This window comes from Macaca mulatta, chromosome 16 (genome assembly GCF_049350105.2).
Source record: "Macaca mulatta isolate MMU2019108-1 chromosome 16, T2T-MMU8v2.0, whole genome shotgun sequence".
Classification (NCBI taxonomy): Eukaryota; Metazoa; Chordata; class Mammalia; order Primates; family Cercopithecidae; genus Macaca; species Macaca mulatta.
Genome location: NC_133421.1, coordinates 14049685 through 14072339, shown reverse-complemented (window position 1 = coordinate 14072339; position 22655 = coordinate 14049685). Strand labels below are relative to the sequence as shown.

Below are 22655 nucleotides of genomic sequence, written 5' to 3'. Positions count from 1 at the left end.
GCCTGTATCAAGGTATCTCCTATAACCCACAAATATAAAAACCTACTGTGTAACCATAAAAATAAATGAAAATCTCACGTGCATAATCTTTGATCTAGTAATTCCACTGCAATGCGTTGAGGAAATAATTTGCGATGTGTATATAGGTATGTACAATTTAATGATTATAACAGTTTTATTTACAATGGGAAGACAGTAAAAACAGCTTGAATTTCCAATGTTTACGGCTTGGTTTAATAGATTAGGGCCCATGTAGAAACTGACGATAGGAAACTATTAGAATTATGCACTCAAAGAATATTTAAAGGACATAGAGTAATGCTTACAATAAAGTGTTAATTTGAAAGAGCTAAATCATATATAAAGTATAGGCCGGGCACGGTGGCAAATGTCTGTAATCCCGTAATTTGGGAGGCCAAGGCAGGCAGATGAGGTCAAGAGATTGAGACAATTTTGGCCAACATGGTGAAACCCCGTCTCCACTAAAAATACAAAAATTAGCCAAGAGTGGTGGCGTGCACTTGTAGTCCCAGCTACTCGGGAGGCTGAGGCAGGAGAATTGCTTGAACCCAGGAGGCGGAGATTGCAGTAAACCGAGATAGCGCCACTGCACTCCAGCCTGCTGACAGAGCAAGACTCTGTCTCAAAGCGGGGAAAAAAAGTAAAATATGGACTTTATTTTCTGAATTCATAGACCTATATTTAAGATATTTGTATATGTCTTATCAAAAATGCTACAAATATAGAATTAAATATTAATTGTGGTTAGCTCTGGGTTGTGAGGTTATGGATTCAATCTTCTTTATATTTTCTGCATTTTGTTTCCAATTTTCAAATGCACATAAATTATTTTTATAATCTGGGGAAAATGTGCATCAGTGATGTAGTAACATTGTCACTTAGCCACTAACTCACTACCAGGAATGTTCTCCCTCTCTCTGTTCCGACAGCTCTCAGGCTCAGTTTCACTGCTATACTGCTTCCCTCTCCACCCAGTTGGGTGGTGGTGACCAGGTTCCACCATTCGCTTCTGTTGTCAGCAGAGAGCAGCCCGGAGCAACAGTCAGGCTGCAGTTGCTTTGGGTTCTTTGCAATATTCTCTTTAGCCACCTTTCCCGTCAACTGATCTGCTGAAGTTTAATCATTACACCTAGCTCACTTACCATATATGGAAACTATGGAGTTACAGTTTGGTAATACAGAGCCCTGCCTCCAGGAGCTGGCAAGCAAGTAGAAGAGACTAGCCCAGAGTACCAGACAATGTCATATCACAGTTTACAAAGATGACGCCCACATTGTCTATTCCGTGGCAGGTGAATGTTGACAGCACAGGGCCATCAGATTTCACAAGTAAAAATACTGCATGGGACACAAATGGCATGAGGTATACTTAAAAAATTATTCGGTCGGGCGCAGTAGCTCACGCCTGTAATCCTAGCACTTTGGGAGGCCAAGGCAGCCGGATCACCTGAAGTCAGGAGTTCGAGAGAGCCTGGCCAACACAGCGAAACTCCGTCTCTACTAAAAGTACAAAAATTAGCTGGGCATGGTGGCAGGCGCCTGTAATCCCAGCTGCTCAGGAGGCTGAGGCAGGAGAATTGCTTGTACCTGGGAGGCGGAGGTTGCAGTGAGCTGAGATTGCACCACTGCACTCCAGCCTGGGCGACAAGAGCGAGACTCTGTCTCAAAAAAAAAAAAAAAAAAAAAAATTATTCAAAAGTATCTGAAATTCAAGTTTAACTGGGTGTCCTGTATTTTATCTAGCAACCCTAGGCAGAAATTATTTCCTCCATCTCCTCTCCCTATCCCCATTTCACAGATGTGGAAACTGAGACCAGTGCAGTCTTCCGACTTGCTGTATTCTCATATTTAATCAGTGGAGCCTGAATTAGAACCTAATCTCTAGCCTTTAGCTTAATTGTACTCGGAGTTTGGCTCATATGTGGTCTCATTGACTTTTGCATTGGTGTATGTTTCAATATTTGAATGGGCTCAGTGCAAGTGAATTTCTGTTTTGCTTCTGGAGTGGTATCATCTCTGGTTAGTGGTCCTTCGTCAATTAGACAAGTAACCACAGGGCCTTGCAGAGCATCTGGAAGTGAAGACGCTGGGTCAGAGGGAGCCCTGTTGCTGAGTCGGCCTCTATAGATGGATAGCATGCCTGCCCTGTTGCTGTTGAGAGAGCTCTTCACCACAGGTGGCTGTGCTGTGCACCCCATGGGAGAGCAGCAATTTGTGTGCAAATAAGCCTCGCAGTCTAAGCCCAACTGCTAGGGTGCATCAACAGAGACACCCAGGGCTACCGGAGCAGTACCCTTCACTCACACCTCCTCTCCAGGGCCCAGGGGGGTACCTCGCCGAACATAGGTGCCTGATTCACAGGCATCGAATGAGTAAATGAGTGCTTCCTGTTTAGCCTGGTCCCTGCAATGGGTTTTACCCACCATCTTTCCTGGCTGGCCTGTGGCAGGGAGCAGGAGACACTTACCTACTGCTCCAGGATGCATCGCTTCATGGCGGGGCCTGAAGTGGCAGCCGGGGAGACTCTACCTTCCATAGAGACTCCGGCTGCATTCCAGACTCGACTCTGAAGAATTGAGTTTTAGGCATTTGTGCTTAGCCCACTTGACACGTGCAGGGGCAGAGCTATTTCATCACACCTTGTATGTTTATCGTCTGGCATTGCACGTATGGAAATCTACCAGACGGGAACCCACTCCCTTTCTCTGCTTTTCTCTCTGCTTTCTGGCTTTGTGCAGAGACCAGGCTCTGGAGTGCACAGAGATCTCTACAGGTGCACCTGATCCAGCTGGACACCAGGAGATGGTTTTGGCTGTACCTTTTCAAGTTCCCTGCCAGAGACAGCACTGGCTTTTCTTCGCTGGCTGCTCAGCTGACATGCTAGGCTTCTCTGGTGAAAAACAGGCATTTCACAGTTGCCCAGAGAGGACTGAGTGTGGAGGTCATGGCCTTGTGTCAACTTGGCATGCTGATTCAGGCCCCACTCACCCCGGAGGTCCTCTGGGGGTTTCAGACACCTGCTTTCCCACCTTCCCTCCCCTGCCTATTCCTTCTTGCATTGGGAGAAGGGATTAAATGTCTGCCACGCTTCAGTGGACAGAGCAAGGGTCTCCAGGCTCTGCTGTGCCTGGGCTGGTGTTATCTCCTCTGAATTCAAGTCCTGGCAGACAAGGGCCATGTCTTTGAGAGTTGTGTGTCATTTCTGATACACAGAGAAGGCTCTGGGCCAGAACACTTTTGCTGCAGGGATCCAAAGCGAATGAGAAGGAATCGAAACTCCCTGGTCAGCGAGGCCCATCTGTCTGTCTGTCTGTCTGTCTGTCTGTCTGTCTGTCTGTTTGAGCTCAGAGGTGGTGAACAGCAACCTGAGGGAGGCATCCAGGCTAGGGAAGGGGCGGGTCAGATCTTGCTAAAATTTCATAAGATGAGCTTTGAGAGATTCAGAAAACAGCTGAATAAAACCCCCAAACCTATCAAGAGCTTTCAGTTCATTAAAAAAGAGTTGTTTCTGTTCCTATCAAAACAAACAGTCGCTCCAGGCCGGAGCTCTCTTATGTTATTGTTAAGTGCCAGGATACTGTGACTTTTTGAGTAAAGAATTATTTTAAGATCAGCCCAAGGAGGTGTGGCTGATTTCAGCTGCAAACACAAATTTAAAACAGTGGGGTTCTTCGAGGATGTATGTTTGGCTTTCTGCAGTTCTTTAAGCTGTTACACTTAATAAGGACTATGATCAGGTATTAGTTGTATGTTTCTCAAAACTGCTTTCACTGATCTGACTCTATCTCATATTAAACAAACAGTAATAGCTTTCAATAGTGTGGCTCAAAAAAAAAAAAAAAAAAAAAAAACCAGCAACAACAAAAGTTCCACTTTGAGCCTAACACGTTAAACTATCCCTCGCTCCCTCTCTCACTCTTCCATGACTTAATTAGCACCTTCCATGTGGCGTATTAGGCACCAGGATATAAAGCCAGATAAGACATGCTGTCAACCTCAGAGTAACTTCTGAAGGGAGACAGGCACATAAACAAACACAGGCAGGGAAGTGTCAGAAACGCAATCCTGAAAAATCTGCCTGGCAACCATGGAGCTTGCGGTGACTTACCAATATGGATGCTCTTCCTTGAATAGAAGCATTAAAAATGACGCATAGAATATAAAAAAAAAATTCAGATGCCTAGAAGAACTCATAAGAAATGAAGGAAATCACTAGCTGCCAAAAGAAAAAGGAAGAAATTTAATATCCAAGTGGTAAGAGTAACCGGAAACTCCAGGTCCGTCCGAATGTAGAGCTTAGAGGCCGGGAGCCTGGGATCCCAGCACCAGCAGGCAAAGGCAGGTACAGCTTTATTCACTGCCAAGGCAAGGAAGCTAGACCTAGACTCCTCCATAAAGTGTGGAGTCTCTAGGAGGGCCGTGCCAGGTAAAGGTTTTGGCTCACTGGCCCAGCAAAGTGAAGCGAGGGCTTGCCTTCCATGTGATGCCTTGGATGAGAAAAAAAACAAAAACAAAAACAACCAGGTCTTATAAGAAATGAAAGCCCTGTTCAACTTGTTATTATAGATTCAGGGTCCAAATTTACAGAACCTGTGTAGAAAATAAAAAGTACAAAATCCTGCCACCTGAGGCATGGAGCATAGAAACTGGTTCAGCACCCATGAATGACAGAGGAGCCGCTGCCCAGAGGGACCGAGGATGGGTGGAGGGGTTTTGTAATGTGATCTGATTCACATATAAGAATGATCCCTCTGGGGGTAGTGAGAGGGAGGGAGCAAGGACGGATGGAGAGAGCTGCCAGGAGACCAACACATAGTTTCAAGTAACCGTGGGCGACAGCCCAAGCTAGACACTGCAAAGGACCAGCAAGGGTTCCTGCTCTTGGGTTTCGTCCCTGCTTCTTTGCTTCTCTCTTGAACATCAGATATCTTTACTTCCACTTTTGTCTGTATCCCTGGGTGTAAGAAAAAAGCATTTTCTGCCTCACCCCCAGGCCCATCCATCTGGTGTAAGCTGAGGCCCTTCTGTCCCATGCCAGAGCCACAACTGGGCCCTGGTCTGAATGTACCACCATCCAGGGGAACCCTCAGGCTCTTGAGTCCAGCCATGCCCACCACACCCTCTGGCCATCTGCAGGCTTCTTTTCACAAGCTCTGCGCTTCCTCCCTCCTGAGCCAATCTCGCATCTTTCTCTCCCCCAAAACCTTTGCATCCTACTATTTGGGGATTAAAAACACACAACAATACTTTTCCTGACTGCCAAACTCCTCATCACCGCATTCTTCAGTAAATATTTTCATATGTCCATGTCTTAAATAAGACTGGGCTCTCCCCTACACACAATTTCCCTCTGATGCTCTTTCATTCTCCCACACCCCACACAGCTCAAGACCCAAAGGCGCAGTGTGTGTCTTCAGTATGTGTATTACAAATATTTCAATTGCCTTCAAAAAGAAACAGAGAGTCTCGTGTGAGGCAGGTGCAGAAACATACGTCAGCAGCCTGCACATACAGGCTGGGATTTCTTGTCAAACTGTGTGGCCACTCTCCAGATGAATTATAGTCCATATGAGTTTCCAAAGACCATTCAGTTGCAGGAAGTGCTTGTATCATGAAATTTCTCTTTCGGATTTAATAAGCATATAGAATCAATTTCATGCACACTTAAGAAAGCTGGAAAGAAGGAAGGCTTCCATTTTCCCTGGTAGGAAGGTTTTCAGGGTATCCTACAATTAAGTAAGTGAAGCAATTTTTTCCTCTCTTCCTAAAAATTAGAAGGCAGAAGAACTATTTCTGCAGGTGATTTCTGCCTCCCACTCAGCCGACATGTTCCTGTGTAGCTGTTAATCACAGCTAAGGGCAACATAAAAGTCTCTATTGGAAATATATAAGCACAGTTGTTTTGTGATGACATGAGGATGATGATGATGTAATTTATTGAGCCAGTAACTACTAGGAGTTATTCCAAGTGCTTTAGAACTATTAAGCCATGTGGTAAGTGGGTAAGTGTTATTACCGCCATTTTACAGTTAAGGAAACTAAGGAAAAGTCAAGTCACTTGTCCAAGAAAAGTCAAGGTCACATTACCGGGAAGTGGTAGAGCTGATATTCCATTCCAGGCTACCGGATTCCTGAGGATTCACTCTTAACTACTACACTATTGAAAGTTAGCATAAAACATAGCATTGTATAAAAACATAGCAATCCAGATATTGGGATAGGTAATCATTTGTATCATTTTTCTAAGGGGTTTATGACTATGCATATTCCTACATTGGTAGGTTTATACAGGTACAAAACTTCTAACTTTCTTGAGGAAGATAGATGAGAAAATGGAGACTGTATCCAACAACGTCTTTACAAATCACAAGCTCTCTTGAACCTACCTTTTTCTTTTTTCCAACTTTCTAGACCTGGATTCTCAGCCATGCAATTGATGTGTCAGAATGTATAGGGGTCTCCATTTGTCAGTAGGTTGCCTCCTTCAGATAGCTGCATCTGTTTGCTCCTACAATATGTAGCTCAAGTCACCTATCCTGTGAGACCCTAGAAGACCCTAGAAGACATCTCCTGAGAACGTGGTTTTAGAAGGTGACATAATTTTACAACAAAATTGATTTTTGTTGGAAGAGCTCTTTGACTAGTACTAGTCCTCTTGCTTAGATGCCGAATCCTAGTTTTTCAGGCGTTTTGTCTTGGGTCCAAATCAGACCTTCTGGGCTTTATTCTCCAGAGTAAAAGAAACTGCCAGCACCAGCCCCTCTTTCCCTCTTTGAGTAACCAATTTGTGAATTTGTGTTTCTTCTCTCGGTTAATAACTTTTCTGATGGGGCATGTTCAATATTTCAATATTTGTTGATAATAGTGATTTCCTCTATAAGGAAAATTCTAATATAGTAAAACATCTAAATTCAAATGCTCTGGCTCCATGTGGGAATTTTCCTAATGGCAAACGGTGTTGAACATCTTTTCATGTGCTTATTTCTTCCTTCTGTACGCTTGCTTTGGTGAGGTGTCTATTCAAATACTTTGCCCACGTTTTGCTTGGGTTGGATGTTTTCTTACTACTGAATTTTGAGAGTTCTTTATATGGTTAGGATACAAGTTCTTTGCCAGATACGTGACTTTAAAACACTCTCTTTAAGTCTGTAGATTGTCTATTCATCTCTTAGTGTCTGTCTCAGAGCAAAATTTTAATCTTAATGAATTCCAATATATCATTTTTTTTCTTTTAGGGATTATGGTTTTGGTGTTGTATCTAAGAACTCTTCATCTAACCAAAAGTCATGAAGATTTTTTATCTGTTTTCTTCTAAAAGTTTTATAGATTTACATTTAACATTTACATCTATGATGCATTTTCAGTTAGTTTTTGAATAAGATGTGAGATTTAGTTAGAGGTTTATTTTCTTGTATATGAGTGCTAAATTGTTTCACCACCATTTGTTGAAAATACTATCCTTTTTCTATTGAATTGTTTTCACATCTTTGTGAAAAACCATTTGTCGGTATTTGTGTGGATCTGTTTCTAGACTTTTATTCTATTGCATTGATCATTGTATCTATCTTTTTCTAATACTACTGTCTTGATTACTGTAGATTTATAACAACATTTTTGAACTTGAAAAAACAATTTCTTTAACTTTAGTTTTCCTTTCTCAATATTGTTTGGTTATTCCAGTTCCTGTTCCTTTACCTTTTCAAGTATATTTTAAAAATCAGCCTGTCTATCAATTGGGAATTTTATCACCATTTCATGAAATCTAAGGATATCTTTACTTAGAAAAAAAGGTAGAGCTAAATCAATACACACAATCTAAGCTGAGTGAGAGAAAGAACGATTGGAAAAATAGAACAGACTTTCAGGACCCGTGGGACAGTAACAAAAGTCTCATGTTCATGTCATTGTAGTCCTAGAAAGAGAAAGAGTATGGCATGGAAAAAAATTGAAGAAGCAATGGCTGAAAACTTCCCAAGTTTGGAAAAAAGAAATAAACCTAGAGATATAAGTGTAGAGAACCCCAAACAGAATTAATTGAAGAAATGAGCACTTAGGGATATCTCAAGTTTCCGAAAACTAAAAGCTAAGAAAACATCTTGAAAGCAACAAGAGGAAAATAGCATACTACTTCTAACTAGAGGAACAAAGATTCAAATAAGTATATATTTCTCTTTAGAAATTATGTAGGCCAAATGGTAGTGGAAATTTTTAAGTGTTGAAAGAAAATAACTATCAACTAAGAAGTCTAGGTCCAGAAGAATTTTCTTCAGAAATGAAGGTGAAAGTGAAACATTCTTACACGAAGAAAAGTTGAGATAAAATTGTCAGGAGATGTGCTCTAAACAAATTGTTAAATGAAGCCATTGCAACTGAAGAAAAGAGATACTAGAAAGAAATTTCAAAATATCAAGGATTAAAAGAAGAGGAACAGAAATGGTAAATAACTAGATAAATAAGAGATTATTTTTCCTCCTGAGTTTAAAATATATTAAATGGCTAAAAGAAAACAATGACAATATTGTCTGATGGGGTATTCAATGTATATAGATGTAACATACAAGATAGTTACAACATAAAAGGACCTACATAATGGTAAAGTTTTTACATTCCACTATAAAACGGGACAGTGAAAAAAGGTAAATATGTAGTAATCACACACACACACACACAAAGAAAAATATATGTGTAAAATAGAGTAAAAAATACAGTAGATAAGTTAAAATGGAATGCTAAATAATGTAAAAAAAAAAACAAAACAAAAGAAGATAGGAAAGAGAAAATAAAGGAACAAAAACCAGAGACTAAACAGAAAACAAATAATAAAATAAGAGATCTAAATTTAAACATAAAGAATTACACTAAATGTACATTATCTAAACATACTAACTAAACGATAGAAATTGTCAAAACATATTTTTTTTTAATGATCCAATGATGTGCTATTTACAAGACTCATTTGTAAAATAATAAGCAAATTAGGCCTTAATAAATAGAAAAGACATACCATGGACTTAAATCTAAGACGTGCAACCTTAAAAATTATAGAAGATAGCACTGGAAAAACCCTTTTAGACATCGACTTAGGCAAAAACTTCATGACCAAGAACGCAAAACAAATGCAACAAAAACAAATATAAACAGATGGGACTTAATTAAACTAAAAAGCTGCACAGCAAAAGAAATAATCGGCAGAGTTAACAGACAACACACGGAATGGGAGAAAATCTTTGCAATCTAAACATCCAACAAAGAACTAATATCCAGAATCTACAAAGAACTCAAAAAATCATCAAAAGAAAAACAAACAATTGTATCAAAAAGTGGGCTAAAGACATGAATAGACAATTCTCAAAAGAAAAGATACATAGGCCAAAACGCATATGGAAAAATGTTCAACATACTAATTGTCAGGGAAAATGCAAGTCAAAACCCAAATGTGATAACATCTCACTCCTGCAAGAATGGCCATAAGAAAAACATTTTTTAAAATATATGTTGGCATGGATGTGGTAAAAAGGGAACGCTTTTAAACCATTGGTGGGAATGTAAACTAGTACAACCACTAAGGAAACGAGTGTGGAGATTTCTTAAAGAACTAAAAGTAGAACTACTGTTTGATCCAGCAATCCCACTACTAGGTAGCTACCCAGAGGAAAAGAAGTCATTATATGAAAAAGATACTTCCAAATACATGTTTAGAGTGGCATAATTTGCAATTGCAAAAATATGGAACCAGCCCCAATGCCCATCAATCAACAAGTGGATAAAGAAAAATGTGGTATATATATACCATGGAATGCTACTCAGTCATAAAAAGGAATGAAATAATGGTATTCACAGCAACCTGGATGAAACTGGAGACCAACATTCTAAGTGAGGTAACTTAGGAATGGAAAACCAAACATCATATATTCTCACTCATAAGTGGGAGCTAAGCTATGAGGCGGCAAAGGCATCAGGATGATACAATGGACTTTGGGGCCTCAGGGGAAATGGTGGGAGGGGGGTGAGAGATAAAAGACTACATGTGGGGTACAGTGTACACTGCTTGGGTGATGGGTGCACCAAAATCTCAGAAATCACCACTAACCACTAAAGAACTTATCCATGTAACCAAACACCACCTGTTCCCCCAAAACCTATTGAAATAAAAAGAAATTAAAAATAACCCAAACATTTAAACAGAGATCTTAAGACAAAAAAAAAGCAAGAAAAAATATACCATGGAAACACTGATCAAAAGACAACTGATTGGACATAGATTTCAGAGTGAATAAGTTGACCAGGGATGAAGAGAGACATTATATGATGATATAAGGGTCAGTTCATCATGAAGACATAATAATCCAATATATGTGTGTACCTACTGACAATGCTTTCAAAAACATGATGCAAAATTCATGAAAGTGAAAGGAGAAATTTTTAAAATCCACGATTATATTTGGAGAGTTCAACACTCCTCTCTCAGTAATATGCAGAACTTAAAAAAAAATCAAACACGGATACAGAAGAATTGAACTGCATCATCAACTAACTAAATCTAAATAATATTAAAAAATGATTCTTCCCGTAACAGTGGAACACACATTCTTTTCAGAAGTACATAGAATAGTCAAGGTAGACCATACCTTGGTCATAAAAGACACATTAACAAAAGTTAGAATTATGTAAAAAATAAAATAAAATCTAAAATCAGACAAAGTATTTTCCTTGAATCATAATAAAAATAAACTAGAAATCAAGAACAGGATAACAGGTAGCATAAGAGAAAAATATCCAAACATTTGGAAATTAAATAACATGCTTCTAAATAGTCTGAGTCAAAAAGAAAAAATTACAAAATAATTTCTATTAAACAAAAATGAAAATAAAATATACCAAAATTTGTGAGCTACAACTAAAGCAGTGCTTAAAGACAAATTTATAACATTAAAAACTTATATTAGAAAAGAGATGCCTTATACAAGTTATCTAAGTTTCCATCTTAAGAAGAGCAAAATAAACTCAAGCAAAAATAATAAAATAAATAATATAGTGGTAGAAATAAAGAAAATTGAAAACAGAAAAATAATAAAGTCAAAAAAACCCAAATCTGGTTCTTTAAAAAGATCAATAAAATCAATAAAATTTAGCAAGGACAAAGACAAAAAGACAGCAAGAATAAATTGCCAGTATCAGGAATGAAAGAGGTTATTGCTACAGACCCCACTGGCATTTAATAATAACAGGGGCATATAGGGGATACTGTGAATAATTATATACACAAATTTTTGACAAGTTAGGCAAAAGGGATCAATTCCTTGAAAAACACAAATTACCTAAATTCACTCAAAATGTAATAGACAACTTAAATAACCCTATAACTTTTAGAAAAATTGAATTTACAGTTTAAAACCTTCTGAAAAAAATTCTCCAGGCCCATGTGATTTATGAACAATTGTATTAAACATTTTAAAATAACACCAATTCTACAATATCTCTTCCAAAATGTAGAAGAGAAAACACTTCCCAACTCAATTTATGAGATCATCATAACTCTGATTCTAAAACCAGACAAGTAGAAGAAAGAAAGAGAGGAAGCAAGAAAGGGAGGAATGGAGGAAGAGAGGAAGGGAGGGAGTAAGGAAGTGGGGGGAGGGAGGCAGGGAGAGAGGGAAGAAGGGAGTGAGGGAGGAAGGAAGGAAAGAAGGAAGGAAGGAAGGAAGGAAGGAAGGAAGGAAGGAAGGAAGGAAGGAAGGAAGGAAAGAAGGAAGGAAGGAAGGAAGGAAGGAAGGAAGGAAGGAAGGAAGGAAAGAAGGAAGGAAGGAAGGAAGGAAGGAAGGAAGGAAGGAAGGAAGGAAGGAAAGAAGGAAGGAAGGAAGGAAGGAAGGAAGGAAGGAAGGAAGGAAGGGAGAATCTATAGACTAGGCCAGGTGTGGTGGCTCATGCCTATAATCCCAACACTTTGGGAGGCTGAGGTGCATAGTCAGTCACTTGAGCTCAGGAGTTTGAGACCAGCCTGGGCAACATGGCAAAACTCTGTCTCTTGCAAAAATTACAAAAATTAGCTGGGCATGGTGGTGCGTACTTGTAGGCCTAACTACTCAGGAGGCTGAGGCTGGGGGATGTTTGAGCCTGGGAGGTTGAGGTTGCAGTGAGCTGTGATTATGCCACTGCACTCCAGCTTGGGTGACAGAGTGAGACTCTGTCTCCAAAAAAAAAAAAGAAAAAAGAAAAGAAACTATGGACTAATAGCCCTCATAAGCATAGATGCACGAATTCTGAATTTTTTTAAAAAGCGGATTTGTTCAACAATGTGTAAAAAACGAAAAAATAATGCACTGCAACTTTGTGAAGTTTATCTTGGAAATGTAAGGATAAGTCGATATTCAAATATCAGTCAATGTAATCCACCACAATACAGTCTCAAGAAGGAAAATCATATGATCATTTCAACTGATAAAGAAAAGCCATTTAACAAAATTCAACATCCATTCATGATACTATCAGCAAGCTAGGAACAGAAAAGAACTTCCTCAGTCTGAGAAAGAACATCTGAAAAGAAATGCATTAAACTAACATAATAAGTAATGGGTGAAACACTTAATGCTTTCCCCAGAAGATCTGGAGTAAGGAAAGTGATGTCCTCTTCCTTCCACAGTACACTGCATGTCCTCACCAGCACAACAGCAAATAACAAACAGGAAACATGGGAGCTTTAGGTCTCAAATGACATAGAGACATAATGAAGTAAAGCAACTGACCAGTGGAGAAAATTCTTCTGAATGAAAGGAAAATAATGAGAATATATAAGGCATTTGAATGTGCTCTGATTATTTTTTTTCCGGTGGAAGAAAAAATTTTACAGGGTATTCCATATTTAAGAAGTTATTGATAGAAAGTAGAAATAAAGGAGGTAAATTCTTTTCTGTGAATTTCAGAAATGTAATGCTATCAGTTTCATGAAGTAAATGTCTAAGGAGTGAAAGAATTAAAAAGTACCATAAATAAGAAATAAAAGGAACAAAAAGTTCTTGTTTTAAATCAGTATAAACTACAGAAGGAAAGGGTTAAGATTTCTTTTAGGATTGGTGGAAAAGGTGATCACTTGTGTTGAGAAAATTAGATTTGTATATCTTATTCTAAACTTTTAAAAATGTAATGCCATGGTAACACTAGTGTTGTGCTTTGCTGATTAGATAAACTCAAAAGCTCTATTTTTGATAGAAAAAAAACAAGAATTGAATGCAAAATCACGATTATCTATGTTTCTTACTTAAATACTCTTAGGGGATGTTCAACTTTTGGCACCAAAGTGGTTGAATGCAGTGGTAAAGAACTCCTTCTTTTTTTGGTTGGAATTCTGGCCCCAGTGATGAACTGTGTGACCTTGGACAAGTTACCTAACCTTGTGTTTCAATTTCCAAAGCTGTAAACTGCAGAAAATAGTAATAAGGCCTACCTTATAGGTTGTTAGAGGAACTAAATAAGTAACTGTAAAATGTCTAGAATAGTTTCTGGCATAAAATAAAGGTAGATGCTGGCTATCAACTGTCACCATTATCATCCACCTGGTGACACATTGTCTGAATTGAAGACATAGTCCCTAGGGAAGAAAATAACAAAATTGTACTTTGAAAACCCATAGGTTTATTGTGATGGTACATATACCATAGATAATATTTCTCGCTTCTGGAACTGTGCCTGAGTACTCCATAGGAGGCCGAATTAGAAATAGGGAGAAATTACATTAAGAACACAGATTTTGAGGGAAACCAAGCATTTTCTGCTAGCTGAATAAAGAACTCATCTGTCCCATACCCACAAGCTCTTACTTCTGTTACTCTTTTGAAAAAATAGAATATTGATCTAATAATTCAGATCCCAGAATACTGGGGTTAGCCACTTTTACTAGGACTGAAAGTTCAGGATGTGTGGGAATCAGTTTTCTCTGTCTTCTTCCAAATATTGCCTTTTATTTTCCCCTTTGCAGACACCCCACTTTCTACAACAGCCTTGAGTACGTGGTTGGATCAGCCACCGTCTAGGTTTGGGGGACATGCACTCACTCTCTGTAACAGAGACTGGCTAAGAGTTCTCCAAGACATTTCTCTTTCTCTCCTGAGCACATAGCGAGGTGACCCTCTTACAACAAAGGGTTGCCCTGTGGCTGGATTCTTGAATGTGGTCCCAAGTGATCTATACTATCTCAACCCCAGCATTGCTCAACCCCAGCATTGCTTTCCTTCCATTCACAAGTGGCCTCCAGAACCTTAAAAGATGGGGGAGCCATTAGAAGAATTATAAATCCCTGAAACACTGCATGGAGAAGAATCCTTCTCTTCTACCAACTCACATCATATTTTGATGTGAGAAATCAGCCTTAATCGTGCTTAGCTGTAACTCTTTGTTATAGAACTGCCCTATCCTAAGTAAAAGACACTGTTATTCTCTGTCTTTCTGGGGCCTTTTTCTTTGGCACTACAGAAGGTAATTTTTACTTAATGGGAGTAGCTAGTTTTGAGACCTTAGGTTGTGGTTTGGTGGCAAGAGGTAGGGTAGCTGAGGCTAGGTAAAGCATTTTACATAATCCCGTCCAGCTTCCCGGAGCTCTAGATAAATATTTTGGGCCAGAGGACCAGCTAAAAATAGTTACTTTGTTTTTCCTTGCCACTGTTCCCTATTCTTTTTTTCCCCTTAAAAGATAGCACCCGAGATGAAGCAAATTCAATTATTTAAAGACCTTTTGGACTAGATGCCATCTTAACGTAGTATCCCCTTAGAGCAATCTACTGTTGTTATTATTTTAACAACAAATATGTAAAGAAGTAGAAAAGCAACAGTCAGGTGCTTTAGACAGATACACTCAAAGAAGTTTAAATTAAGACACCTTATAGTTGGATACAATTGAATCTTCTCACTGATACTAGAAAGAAATTCTATGCTAGACACTGGAGTAAGTACAATGAATAACATGATTTGGTTTCTTCTTCGTAGGAGTCAGGTGTAAGGATTGGGAGAAAAAAAGAAAACAACATCGCATAAAATAGGAAATAATTAAAATAAGTGTAATAGATCATAAGGAGTTTTGAGAACCATTAAAGCAATCAGATACAGACAGGAGTTTATAAAAAGTGTTGCCCTAGTTGTCTAAGAATGGATACACAGTAGTTTCAGTAGTTAAAAGTGGCACAAGCCCCTATGTGAAAGTATTGGACAATGAGATTTTTCAGTCCCTTTAAGGCAGTGGTCCTGTGATTCTTTCCTTCTTTGGGGTGCCCCAGTCAAAATGTGGTAATTAGCACTGCATAGACTCCTTTTTGTTCATCCCCAGGGTAAAAATGGAAATGAATCATGGATTAGATTTATAGCCACTGAATTTATTGAGCAAGGCCCAAGTTCTTGTTCTAAGTTAAGATCCCTCCTCACCTAAATATGAGTAAAATGGAAATAATCGTCTTGAGATTCAAATTGGGAGTGAGTTGGAGTTGGTTACCTGTCTACTGGTTCTACAAAAAGTGAAAATAACTTCATATCAGACCAAAGTCAAGATAACTCATTCAATGATGCTTATAGAATCTGTTAGTGTTGCTGAATCTTTTCCCTAACATTATCTTCAATTCTTGGTGGTGGTGGTGATGATGATGACGATGATAAGTTAATGATGATGAAGGCAGCATAATAAAAATAACTACTGTTTATTGAGCTATTACTATTGCTACAGCATTGTTTCCCGAATTTCCCTGAAAACAAGAATTTCTTAACTGTGCTTGCTGAATACATAGACTCCCAGGTTGCAACCCAAATCTACTCTATTACAATTCCTAGTGGATAAATTTGGGAAGGTTGGGGAACAGTATGCCAGGCTGGCTAGGTGCTCAGTACTATTCATTCATTATGATATTTGAGTCCCACAACAATTTTATGAGGTAGATTCTATGATTAATCCTATCATACAGATGAGAAGTCTGAGGGATAGAGAAGTTAAGTGACTTGCTTTTGCCAAAAACTTTGGATAGGATTTTCTTCAGGCCCTTTCACTGGAGTTCTAGGCCTGATGCTGAATCCCAACAGAAGCCCTCACAGGCTTAGCTGGCTTCTAGCAAAGCTTACATGAAATTCCCAATTTCTTGGTGTTCCTATGCAGGTTAAGACTATTCCAGTTTGGAAACTTGTCCCATCCTTCTTGGTTCCTGAAAGATTCGCTCCTGTGCTTCTCCTTTCCTTTCCAGCATTTCAAGGTCCACAGGCTTCTTCCTCTCCTCCTTGAGTAATTACTAAGATTTCAGAGAATTTGCACTTTAGGAAAGAATGTAAGTCTCATAATAAGTGCCACTGAAGAGGTGCAGAGACAGAAAGTGCTGTGAAAATTTGGAAAAGAGAAATAATTCTTATTCTGGAATATTAGAGATGGCATGGCATGGCCCAGTTCACTTGTGCAAATTCTGAGATATTGGTAGGTTTTCCACTGGCAGAGGTGAGGTGAGCTCACCAAAAAAAAAAAAAAAAAAAAAAAAAAAAAAAAAAAAAAAATTTGCTTCTTTTCTCTACTTTGCAAATTGGGTCTTTGTGACTTAGTCCAAGCAGGGGAAATAAATCTTAGCCCCATGATGGTTTAGCAGTCTAAGTCATCTGTTTCAAAATAGGATGGAATTACAACCAGCTGGTAGTAATTTTCAAATCCTGACCCTTGCAGAAAGGGGTGAGAATTCACCAGAAAGTCCATTTCTTCTCCAGGGCACCAAGCTACATTTCCCTCAGAGGGTGACATGGATGCGAAGAGACTTTTTGTTTTTATTTTTAATTTTGTTAGTAACTGCAAGCCACACTGTTCCGGTATTTTGAATACAGCATTTATAAGTTGAAAGTAGAAGAAGGGTACAGAATGTGCCATATTTTCTAGTTCATTGTTCCATGTCCATAAAACAAAAACACTTTTAAAAGGCAAATTTTATATTCTTCAAGGTAGCAGCAGTAGTAGTACTGTTCTCTCTGCCATTTACAGTGAAGGGTAAAACTTAAGCTGTTTGGACACTCCATCAGTCTTATTCATCCCTGCAGCAGCAACAGTTCTTTTCATTTCTAATATTTCACAGTTCTTAGCTATGAATAGGCTTTTCACCACTTGTTATAAGCTGAATTGTGTCCATCAAGGAGACTGACAGATGTTCTAAGGCCCAGTACCTGTACATGTGACTTTATTTGGAAATAGGGTCTTGGGAGTTTTAACCACGTTAAGATGACGTCATCAGTGTGGGCCCCAATCCAAGGGCCTGTGTAAAGACGGAGACAACAGGGAGAACGCAGCGTAAAGATGGAGGCAGGATCGGAGTGATGCGTCTGCAAGCCAAGGGGCGCCGAGGAGTCCTGGTCATCCCCAGAAGCTGGAGGAAGGCATGGATCAGATTCTCCCTCAGAAAGAATCAACCCTTCAAACACTGAATGCAGCCTTCTGGCCTCCAGACTGTGAAGCAACAAATTTCTGCTGTTTTAAGCCACCCGGTTAGTGATACTGCCTCACAGCAGGCCTTGAAAATTAATACACCACCTTTATAAAAACTGTTCACAAAGGAACTCTGTGTAACATTACACATAAAATGTAACAAAAACACTTAATATGACAACTGTTGTAAATACGAAAAATATTATCACATGAAAGATAGTGGGAGATGTTATAGAGTTCACTGCCAGGTTACTTTGACGGAGAAGGAAAGAGACTGCTCACATTGAAGTTTGGTTCATCTTCGGAAAGGACCTGAGAGTTGGTCTAATCCAGGAGTGGGCAAACTAGGGCCTGCAGGCCAAAAGCAGCTGACGGGGCATAATCGTACAGACCCTGAGCTAAGAATAGCTTTTACATTTTTAAAATGTTCTTGAATGTGGGCCCGTCTCTTTTTTCCTTCCATCCAGAAGTTTCCGGAGCCTTAGAAAATGAAGAAACCACTAGAAGGAAGGATTTTAGATCCCCAAAAGATTGTGTGGCATAGACACCCTAACCCCCTACTCATGCTTTACTGTGATGTGAGAAATACAATTTAATTGTTTAGGCACTGAGATTTCTGTTACACACAGACAGGGGTTTTGTGTTATAATAGTTGCCTAATAGTTACTATTCTACCCTAATAGATGCTGTTATTCTCTAAGCCTAACTCAACCCGAACTCTAATAAAACCGGAAGAATATGCAATGGACAACCACATGTGGCCTGCAAAGGTGAAAATATTTGCTATTTGATCCTTTACAAAAAAAAAAAAAAAAGTTTGCCAACCCTTTGCCTAGTCCAGTGATTTATAACGTTATTATTATTATTCAGTGAGAAATACTTAATTTTGTTAAAAAAAAAAAAAAACAGACAGAGAGAGGGATAAACAAAACAGAGGAAAATGCTTCTGCTCTTCCTAAGGAAGCAGGGTCTGCAGTCTTGAATTCTCCCACTCAACCATCTTAGTTGCCCCTGACCTAATAGAGCTCTGGGTTCCACTGATAATCGTGATAGTGATATTGGCAACAATCAATTGAGTACACATAGCGTTTCACAACAGTACTAAACATGTCCCAGATACTCTTGAATTTCGTCTTCAAATTAATCATATGAAGGGTGTCCTATTAGCTCCATCTTTATACATGAAGACACTGGAGCTTAGATTAAATTAGTTGACCTACATCTGGTAAATGGCCAAGACAGAATTCATATCAATGGCCCTGTGGCTCCTATACCGCTAACTATGCCCACTGAGCTCTGTTCTTATGTGGTGTTACCTCCTCATCGAGGGCCCTAAGGTTCAGGGAGGTGAAGGAATATGTCTAAGGTCTCAGGCTAGTTGGTCATTGACTGGGTCTGGAGTTCAGGTCTCCTGACTTCCCATGTGATGCCCTTTCCACTGTCCCATTTGGGCTCATTTGTCCTGGCAGAATGTGAGTGGAGAACATAGACCAAACTGGCTCTGGGACTGGAGGGTAGGCAGGTGCATGGGTGGAGGTCCCGCATTCTCATTCTCATGCTCATCAGTTGGATGGGCCAGAGAAAAAGATTTATTTGACTTGGGACTGGTGGACCATTCTCTCTCCTACAGTTTCCTCTCATTGTCCCTGCTGGCAGAAGTGGTACCTCCCTCAGCAAAACCGCTCAGTGGCCTCACATCTCAGGAGAGGTCCCATACGTATTCTGTTCTCCAATAACTGCTGGCCATCGTCAACTAGATCCATTTCTCACACTGGCTTAGCCAGCCTTTCTCTCACTTTGCTCCCCATCCCTTTCTTCTGACTCCATCTTGTCCTATGGGCTACAAGCTTGGATCCATCTTCTGATTCAGACTCTAGATCCTCAAGAATCTGCCTCCCCTTGCTAGCACTTGAGAACTCCCTTGACTGAGGTTGGCTGATTGCTTCTTAACTCACCGCTTAGCATCGTTATACCCGGATTTTACCCAGAAGGACGCATTTCCAGGAAACTCATCCCAGTCTCATACTTGGGACCAGTAGCTCCCTCTTTCCCTGTGATATGTTTACCTTCTCCTCTGTGGGATGCACTGTGTATGCCAACCGCATCAACACCATTATGGTTGCCGATAGTATTAAGCTAATGGCTTTAGAGGACAGAAGTTTGTACTAGTGGTAAAAACAATGATAGTATAACTAATTCATTGAAAACTTTATACACATATGACCTTGTGAGGTAAGTACTATTATCATCTCCATGTTGCAGGTGGGGAAACTGAGGCACAGAAAGGTTAGACAACTTGTCCAAGGGCACAGAGCCAGGAAACATGGAACCAGACTTGGAACTTTCATATAAAGGTGCAGTCACCTTTGCTGGCTTCCTGCTGTATGTCAGGCCTTCCTCTTGGTGCGTCATACAAGTGGTGGGAAATTCTTGGGAGATAGTTGCCCATATGTTTTCCATGGTATTTCCTGTGTTTCTCCCCATTAGGCAGCTAGGCCTTCTGTAAAACTTCAGGGAAGGGAAAACCAGTGAAACAAAGATAACAGAGGAGTCATATTTTTAGCTTTTGAGTCTCAAATGGCAGGTTCTGGTCATAAACCAAAGATTTGGAAGATTAAATGAAAAGCTGGGAAACTTTTTCTCCAGACCAGACAAGACTTTTCAAATTTGAGAAGGAGAGCCAGGGAAGCCAAGAAACCTGACATGATGGTTGAGTTCCCAGGAAGGAGTCCTAGCGTGTAGCACCTGCCTGCAGCCTGGCTAACCGGCGGGGCAATGGTGGAACATGCAGGCAGGGCTGAAGGTGGAAAGCTACATGGATCCGACATCCTTCTCAGGTTTAGATGAGTGCATCCTGCTTTGACTGAGATTACATCCCCATGATGAAGCCAAATAGTGACTCAAAATAGAAACTAAATCGAGTTATAAAAATATAAAAAGAAAGTTGCTTTCCTTACACAGCTGAGTTTGGGGGCCCATATGTACCCACACATTCATTATCTCTATTCTGCACACTGACCTGTGGAGTTACTTTTTATCATCCCCATATTATAGCATTTGATTACAGAGTGGAAAAATCACTTGCCCAGGGGACACAGCTAATAAGTAGAAGAAAAAGTACATTAGGAGAAAAGTGGAAAATAAACAATGAAGGAAAAAGAAAAATAAAAGAAGTAGTGAGAACAGGTAGAGATCGCAAGGCATAACCTCCGAGTCACAATTCTCCCGGAAAGAACATTTCTCTTTATTCTCCAAAAAAGTGAACATTTTATCAGGATATACTTACATTTTATTTGGAGGAATAGTCATTTCCTTGTTCCCTTTTCCCGAAGATCTAGCTTGGAACCAGACGCTGTGAAAATGTAGCCAGCCTCCACAAAAGAGTTATTTCAACTGTGTCGTCGCTGCAAAAAAATTACATGTGAATCAGAGTTCTATCATGGAAATTATGCTTCAGGACAAATATGTTATGAATGATGGCTCATAAAATCATGCCAGTATGTATGCTATCACCGCATTCAATTATTTTAACCTGCTGTGAACTTGCTTGCGATAAATCATGGGAAAACTGAAGCGAACTATCTTAAGCCACTGCACTGTTTCACTCGCTCAAGTCATTCACGGCTCTAAAAATACAATTTATATCATCGGATTCCTGAAATTCTTTCAGTGCTTACATTCTGATTTAAGTGGCATTAAAGCTAGGGCGATTAAGCTGAGAAGTCCAAGGCTACCGACCAATGTCCCCCCGGGTATTAGCTGTCTATCAGATTGAGAACATTGTTTATCAGACTCCCAGGAAGAAAGCAATTACAACGTGGCCTGTGGGTTGGAAAAAGGCTTGAGATTCGCAGCCTGAAAAAGGAAGGATCTTTCAATAACAGCATGTGTGACACTTTTGGTGGGATTCATCTAGAGTAGGATGATCATAAAATTTAATAACCATCTTAGAATATTTTGGGAATTGATGGGGAGACCATTAACATTTATATCAGGAATAAAGTAGGACTGTTTTTTCAAACACACAACACAACTGTTTTTTCAAACACAGACAACGATTTAATAAGGGACTAATAAGGAACATGAAGTTGAATCTCCTTCATGTTTAAGGACCACTTCTTAACTCCCTCCTCCATGACCCATCTGGAGAAAAAAGTGGGTTTTTAGCTGCATTTTCTCCACAGTCCTGATATTATTCTTCATATTCCTCGGGAACACGGGAGCAGCTGATATTGCTTCTACAAGCTACTGCACGGTATTTGTGCACAAGCAAAAAGCGGACTGGGTTAGGTTTGAAGGTGTCGCTTTTATAAACACAGGGTTAGGAGATGTGAGACAGGAAGTTATGGAGTTACAGAGTGATTGTGAGAAAACACCTCCCTGGGAAAGAACCAAGGCAGTGTGAATCAAGTATTGTGGACAGTAACTTCTCCAGGCTCAATTTCCTCCACCCGTAAAATTAGGTAGCTAGACTAGACCCGTGATTTCCATCCAGGCAGCGTATTAGGGTCACCTGGAGAATGTACCGATGTCCTCGCCCACTCCAAGAGATTTTATTTAATTAGGCTGGGATGGGAATCCCCCAGGGACTCTGATGTTCAGCCTGGGCTGAGAACTGCTAGAAGACTGGAATGTTTCTCTACCGACTTTTATTGGGCAGCTTCTGTGATGGTCTGAGCTTTTGGGAACATTTAAAAAGGAAGCTGCAAGAGTGATCAATTACCATTGGCGTTGGCTGGTTACAATTGGAATGGTTCTGATGCAATGTTTACTAGGATGCTTTGTGGAGTTTTCTACCCTCTGCCCCATGGCTGGGGACAAACCACTAGTAAATTACATTCCCTCCTAGGAGTACAGAGAATATGGCCTGGGTACGGAAAGAAGCCTAGTAAGTCTTAAGCAAGTGTCTACGTAGCTGATGTCCTCAACATTATAATGTGATTAAAAATATATAAAGCTCTTCCTGGGGTTCCAGTTTCATGCCCTGCATTGACCAGGGCCAGATTTCAAAGTGGACATGAATCTTTCTAGGTCAAACATTTATTCCACCATTGAGGCACTTCTTACATAAGGCTTTGAGACACTGCCTGTGACACAGGGACTTGGAAAATGATTATGGATGTAAAACTATGATGACAAAACCCTCCTCATCAACCGTATTCCAGGGATTTCTGGATTTGATTACCAGCTTTCCGATGCTTGACGATTTGAC

General features: G+C 39.8%; 1 protein-coding gene across 2 annotated transcripts in view; it reads right to left on the bottom strand.

Moving 5' to 3' along the window:
- MYOCD (myocardin) overlaps window positions 1-21002 on the bottom strand; it is a 218657-nt gene extending 197655 nt beyond the window's left edge. For both annotated transcript variants that reach the window (XM_077970382.1, XM_077970384.1), the window contains exon 1: window positions 20730-21002. The gene's annotated coding sequence lies outside the window, so the exon portion shown is untranslated. The remainder of the gene's footprint in view (window positions 1-20729) is intronic.
- Window positions 21003-22655: the final 1653 nt, after the last annotated feature.